Here is a 7,599-nt window from a genome sequence, read left to right as displayed (position 1 = left end):
CTGCTATTCTCCCATAATTCTTAACAAACTTGCGATAATACCCTGTCAACCCAAGAAATCCTCGCAGATGCTTTATGGATGTGGGGATTTTCCATTCCTTAATGGCTTTAATTTTGCTAGGGTCTACCTTAACTCCTTCATGAGATACAATATGACCCAAATATTCCACCTCCTGGACTCCAAAGAAACATTTGGATCTTTTTGCATATAATTGTTTCTCCTCCAATAGTTGTAGCACCCTGTCAACATGTTCAACATGATCCTTCCAAGACTTGTTGTAGATTAGTATATCATCAAAAAATACTAACACAAATTTTCTAAGGAATGGTTTGAAAATTGAATTCATCAAACCTTGAAATGTTGAAGGTGCATTGGTAAGGCCAAAAGGCATGACCAAAAATTCATAATGACCCTCATGAGTTCTAAATGTCGTTTTCGGAATGTCTTCAATCTTCATTCTGATTTGATGATATCCCGAACGAAGATCCAACTTGGTGAAGTAAATTGATCCATGCAATTCATCCAGTAATTCATCAATAACAGGAATGGGGAACTTATCTTTAATAGTGAGCTTGTTGAGCTCCCTATAATCTGGACACATGCGCCATGATCCATCCTTCTTGTGCACCAATACTACTGGAGCTGAGAAAGAACTTTGACTCGGTTGAATTATACCAGCCTCTAGCATTTCTGCAACCATACGTTCAATTTCACTTTTTTGGACATAGGGATATCTGTACGGCCTGATGTTTGGAGGAACACTTCCTGGAATCAGATGAATAGCATGATCATGATCACGCATAGGTGGGAGACCTTTGGGAGTCTCAAATACCTTGGAATGATTGTCCAAGACTTTTTGGAGATCTGGAGAAATAGATGATTCCAATGTGGAAACATCTAGCGAACATAATTGTGCAATTACACCTCTTTGCTCCTTTTTTAGAAGCTTTGTCATGCCATTAGAGCTGATTATCTTTCCTGGTTTCCCTGCAATACCCCTTAATTCAACTTCCTTTCCTTCCGTAGAAAATTTGATGAAAAGTTCTTGAAAATTAAAAGCTATTGTACCCAAGGATTGTAGCCATTGGACTCCTAGTACAACATCAGCACCTCCCATTGGAATGGAAAGCATTGGGCTAGTCAATACATATTCTCCCATGGATAGCTTGATATTATGGCACTTTCCAGAGCAATTTATTGTTCCTCCATTTGCAATCATCACTTGACACTCTGGTGCTGGATATAGGAAGCAATTCAATTCTTTTGCTACCCTACAATGAATAAAATTGTGGGTGCTTCCTGAATCAATCAACACTATTACCTTTTTCTTCTTGATTTGTCCTTCTATCTTGATGGTTTGAGGAGTGGTAATTCCCGCCAATGCATTACAAGATATGGTCGGATTTATTTGTTCTTCATCTAGGCTTTGTTCCTGGAGTATATCTTCTTCTTTTGACCTTTCTTGCTCCTTTTCTTCTTCCTCTTCACAATCTATGTAGAATAATTTCTTCTCAGCACACTTATGACCTTTAGTGTATTTGCTATCACAACTGTAACAAAGCCCTTTTGCTCTTTTTTCTTCCAATTGTTGTGGTGTCAACCTTATAGGTTGTGGAAGACTAGGGGCAACAACACTTCCGTCTTTATAGTTGTGAGTGGTATGCTTCCTGGTTGCCATAATTTTGCTTTCCATTTTTCTTGCTAACCTGAATGCCTTCTCTAATGAATCAGGTTCCCAAAGGCGAACATCATGTTGGATATTATCCTTTAAAGACCCTATGAACACATCAATCCTATGCTCCTCTGGAATATCTTTTACCCTTATGTTCAATTTTTGGAACTCCTCAATGTGCTCCATTACTGAACCCTTTTGTTTGAGACTTATCAATTGGCTAAAAAAAGTGTTGCTTTTTGTATCTTCATAATGTGCTATCAATTCTTCCGTAAAAATTGCCCAAGTGATAAATGTTTACGAGAGCAAAGCCATTGATACCATACAAACTGATTTGGTTCCAAATATACAGTTGCCATACGTACCTTTTGTGTGTTTTGCACATTATTGAGATCGAAGAATTGCTCCATCTGTAATATCCATGTGGCGGGATCCTTGCCATCAAACTTCCTCATATCGATTTTTGGAATATGGTGATTCTTCGATCCAACATTAGCGTCTATGGAATCATGATTAACATTTCTTTTGTTCTCATCATGAGTTTCCTTTACTACCTTTTCACCATTAGTGACCCTTTCTTGTAGCAACTTCTTCAATTCTTCCATGTCTGTCTTCAAATGTATCTTCAAATCCGCCATTGAATCCTCCATCTTAGCTTCCATGCCCTTTATCTTAGATTCCACGCCATTTATCTTAGATTCCACGCCACTTATCTTAGCTTCTGTTAGCTTTTGTGAGCGTGACATTTGTTGCACTTGTTCTTGTAATTTTGATATATCATGTAGCATTTCTTCCTCTTCTTCATGAGTCATGCTAGAGCTTTCAGGTTCCTTACTAGGTGTTTGCATTTTCTTTCCTCGGGGCATCAGTTACCGATAATAATGCTTTACTATGCCCTTTGAATTCCGTTAAACCAAGCTTACACAAAAATTTAAAAAAAACTACACACCTTTTTTCACTTTATAGAAGCCTGATATTGAATCTGATGTATCTCTGTAATTTCAGATCATCCAGTTCTGAAATTGCTACCTGTAGTAGCCTTCTGCGTCCTCTTTCCAATGCCACAAGTCTGAGCCAAATTGGATTCTCCAAGGAAGAGTTATGTGAAATCTCCCACAGTGACTTGCTTTTAGACTGGTTCAGTAGAGCGAAATTGTACGACGTGCCACAAGTCACTGTTTCAACCTTTGAATCTGAAACAAACGCACAAGAAACTACAGTCCGTCCTCTTTCTGTACCTTCTTACGAAATTTCAATCCGATCCCCAGAGAGAAAGTTATGATGATTTTCCCCAGGTCACCTGTTTTGAATGTAATTCAGGAGTCTGCAAAAATACCAACTTCCTCAGATCATATCTCCGCAAATATCGCGCGAAAAGCTCTGAAATTCAGACCCAAGGTTCAGTGCGATTTCTTCTCAAATGGGTTTTTTTTTTGCGACTTCTGAAACGTCACAGAAAAAAAGTTATAGCGAAAATGCCACGATGACCTGTTTGGAGCAGCGAAACCCTAGAATCCAAAGCTCTGATACCAAATGTTATGAAACCAGCTCAAGAAAAGATAGAAAAGATAGATCAATGCCTTAGAATTCAGCCTCTTCGAGGGGGCAACCTCCTTTACATTACATAAATGAACAATTCTTAGATGATACAAATGAAAAAACCTCCTTTCTATATATAGGAGTCTAAGGAGTCACAATATAATCCAGCCGACCTAACAATAATAATATAAAGCCACAAAAATAACAATAGAGGGATTCTATGGGGCACAGAAATAACAATATGGGGGTAATAGCGGCACAACAATATAAATAAGGGGTATAACTACAATAGTAATGTGGTAATCACTAGTATTATAGGGACCCAACAAAGCAACAAGGACACAGGAGGAAGAACAGAGGAGAACAGAAGGATCGGATACCGGGGATGAGGGATTCAAGGAGATCCAAAGGAGGAAGAAACCAAGCACGGAGGGAATGAGGATTCAACTAAAAGAGAAAAATATAGCAGTCGAAAACCAAAACAAGTTTCAGGTCCTTCAGGATGAGGAAGATGAAAATGAGGGAGGAAGGATGGAACAGGAGGATAACGAAAATGCACCAATGGATATCATAAAAGAGACAACAGAAAAAAGTATAAGTCAAAACAGAGAAGTGGAAGAAGAGATGGGGGAAAGTCAGGGGAATATAGTAGGACAAACGATGACTGGATCAGACAGTCAAAAAGATAATGGGGTTGAAGAAGAAAGAATAATGAAGAAACTGCTTCAAGAATGGAAAAACCTAGATGAAAGATTCATTCCGGAAACACAGAAACAACTATATAAAGATACATTCCAGAAATATAAGGAGAAGAAAGGTAGCACCTCAGAGATTCAAATAGATCAAACAGGGTCACAGGGAAACCAAAGCCTGGGAATGGATGGTACTGGCAAGGGGGGTAGAAAGAGAGGAAGATGAACTATAAATGAAACGATTCAAGCAGTAGGAGAAATATTAGTAAATTCAGGAAGGGTGATACCTCTCTCAGAGGTATTTCAACAACCATCAAAAAGTTATAAATGATAGTCACAAGCTGGAATATCAGGGGACTCAACAGTAAAGGTAAGCAGAGGTATTTAAAGGAAAGATTGAAGAAAGATAAACCGAGCATAATGATAATCCAGGAAACGAAAATGGGGTATCAACAGTTGGTAGAAATTATGAAAAGGACTAAGCCACAATACGAGGTAATGGCCCAAGATGCAGATGGAACAACAGGGGGTCTGGCAATCATCTGGAACCTTGAGGAGGTAATTTTTGAGAATTGGATTAGTTTTCCTAGAATACTAACAGGCATGTTTAGGTTGACGGGATTGGAGGAGCGAATTCTTATTTCAGGGGTTTATGGACCGCACACACCCAGGGAGCGGAAGGAATTCCTCAAGAATATGCAAGCTATTAGAAGAATTATCCCTGGAACTCTATGGATAATAGGAGGAGACTTTAATATGATTAGAACAATAGGAGAAAAGAAAGGTGGTGTAAGGAGACCAGATCAGAGTATGGAGGAGTTCAATGAGATGATTACAGAACAGAGGCTGGTAGATATTCCTACAACTAACGGTGTCCATACATGGAATAATAGGAGGGGAGGAAAAAACCAAATTGCCTCGAGATTAGATAGGTTTCTTTTATCTGAGCAAATTTTGAATCGGGATGTGTTTATAGAAGCTAAAATTTTGCCAGGCCTAGGTTCGGACCACTGGCCGATCAGATTGGAAATTGATATTAAGAAAAACAACGGTAAGAAACCATTTAGATTCGAGGCCTTCTGGCTCAGAAATCCTCAATTCTTACACAAAGTGGAAGAATGGTGGACTCAGAGTAAAGTTAAAGGGAAGGGGAAGATGCATACCATCTAGTTAAAACTCAAAGAAATCAAAGGGAAAATAAAAAAATGGAACAAGGAAGAGTTTGGGAACATCATGGAGGAAAAACAAAAATTAGAGAGAGAGATGGAAGAAATACAGCAAAAAATAATTCTGGAAGGGAGGGATGAGGAAAGAAGCAATGAGGAGGGAAGAATAATCGGCCAATTGGAAGAAAGAAGGAAATAAGAAGAGATTTTGTGGAGACAAAAGTCAAGAGTAAAATGGTTGTGCAAAGGTGAAAGAAATACCAAGTTTTTTTATCAAGCCATGGTTCAGAATAGACAAAGGAATCAGATATTCTCTATCAAAATCTAGAGGGGGAAAGGACAGTAGAACAGGGAGCTATTGAAAATGTTTTAGTGGATTATCACAAAGGGATTCTCACAGAACCACAAAGAGATCGGGGAGAAGCAATAGAATGTATTTGCAAGGAAATTCCAAGATTAAGAACAGATGAGCAAAATAAGGCTCTGATGAGGGCAGTAACTTTGGAAGAGGTGGAAGAAATCGTGATGAATATGATCGGATGGATACACAGTAGAATTCTATCAGGCAGGATGGTACTTTCTAGGCCAGGAAGTCTTGGAAGCTGTAGAGGAATCAAGACTGAAGCAAAAGATATGGCCAGGTATTAACTCGACCTTTATAACCTTGATCCCTAAGAGCAATAATTCTGAGGATGTTCAAGGTTTCCGCCGAATAGCCCTGTGCAATGTCATATATAAGATTATAGCTACTCTGATAGCGAAAAGATTAAAGCCTTTACTTCCAAATATTATTTCACCAGAGCAAACTGGCTTTGTGGAGGATCAACAAATACTTGATGGATTAGTAGTTACTCAGGAGATGATACACTCCCTAAATCAGAAAACGCAGAGAGGAATGATGATGAAGTTGTTGGAATTAATGCTTACATTCCATATTTGAGAAGTTGGTTTGTGATGGTTGAGAAATTCTCTCAACCTCTCTATCTAATTTAGGAATAAGTTGGATCTCAAAAACTCTATTTAATAGAGTAATCTGAATGTAATTGTGTGTGTGAGTGTGTTTGCACATACACCATTTGTGCATAATATATGATTTGAGTTTCTGTAATTGTGTGTTTTAGCTATTTTTATCATGGTATGAGAGCACAGGATCAGAGGCCTGTGTATTGTGAGTCTAAATCCTTGAAAAATCAGAGTGAAAATTGATTTCTTATGTTAATTTATTTGTTTTTCGTACGCCTGAGCAGCGATCTCCTGAGCGATCTCCTTAGATGTTTTTATCATGAATCAGGTGTAGTAATGGTGGTTCCTATCAAGGCAGACGAAGCAAATAACGCTTGGGCATTCATGCTGCCTTTTACTCCGGGAATGTGGTGTACAACAGCGGCATTTTTCATATTCACAGGATTTGTAATATGGCTATTCGAGCATAGGGTAAATCCCGAGTTCAGAGGAAGACCCAGGCAACAAGTGGTGACTCTACTCTGGTTTTCTTTCTCGACACTGGTTTTCTCACACTGGGAGAAGTTAGTTAGCAGTTTGTCTCGATTGGTGCTTGTAATCTGGCTATTTGTAGTTCTGATTTTAACATCCAGCTATACAGCCAGTTTGACGTCTATTCTCACTGTGCAAAAATTGAACCCTACGGTTAAAGATGTTGAATCTCTCAAGGCCAGTGGAGACGCAGTAGGGTATCAGACTGGTTCTTTTGTAGCTCAATACCTCCAGCTGGAGCTTGGCATAAAAAATCTTAAGACATATTCAACACCAGAGGAAGCCGGATTGGCTCTCTCAAAAGGGCCAAAGAATGGAGGCGTTGCTGCGATTTTCGACGAGATTCCTTATATCCGTATTTTTCTAGCGTCACAATGCAACTACACAATTGTTGGACCAATCTACAGGACCGGTGGCTTCGGCTTTGTATTTCCAAAGGGTTCACCCCTACTGCCCGATATTTCCAGGGCCGTTCTGTCACTCTCGGAGGACAAAGAAATGCAACAGATTCAGGCCAAGTGGTTAAATAGCACCGCCTGCACAGATTCTGGAGCAAAAGTGGATTCCAATAGGTTAAGCATGGAGAGTTTCTGGGGTCTGTACTTGATCACCGGATCTGTGTCAGTGATAGCTCTGGTTATATTCTTTTCCATGCTTCTCGCGTTCGGCTAGAAGAGAACGTAGTCCAGCGGGATTTGATCAGCGTTATCCTTGTAGGTAGTAGGGCCTACATTGATATCTTCAGAAACATTCTGTTGGGATGCAATTATTTTTTTAGAATCAACCTGTAGTAGTATGCTTGGATGAGTATTTTCATGGATCAAGTAGTAGTAAGGCTCAATATCGATGGTTGTCCAGATAGTATGGTAGTTGCGGATCTAGGGAAGGATTCCTCATTAGTGGTAGACGTGGAAGTGGTTTCCTAATGAGGTTATGCGACAGATTGGGGATGCTATCCAGTAATTGACTTCGGGAGGTCCTTGATTTGGGAGTTGAGGAAGAGAACTCGGGAATCCAACTTGCCAACTACACCTTT

At 39.4% G+C, this 7,599-nt stretch overlaps 1 pseudogene; it reads left to right on the top strand.

Moving 5' to 3' along the window:
* Positions 1–6,368: 6,368 nt before the first annotated feature.
* LOC149219206 (glutamate receptor 3.3 pseudogene) lies at positions 6,369–7,235 on the top strand (annotated as a pseudogene).
* The last annotated feature ends 364 nt before the right edge of the window (positions 7,236–7,599 follow it).

Source organism: Pinus tabuliformis, chromosome Q (genome assembly GCF_031772625.1).
Source record: "Pinus tabuliformis cultivar Carrire ecotype Pingquan chromosome Q, CPIR1, whole genome shotgun sequence".
In the NCBI taxonomy this organism is placed as follows: Eukaryota; Viridiplantae; Streptophyta; class Pinopsida; order Pinales; family Pinaceae; genus Pinus; species Pinus tabuliformis.
The sequence above is the reverse complement of the archived record's forward strand: the minus strand, read 5'-3'. Positions and strand labels throughout refer to the sequence as shown.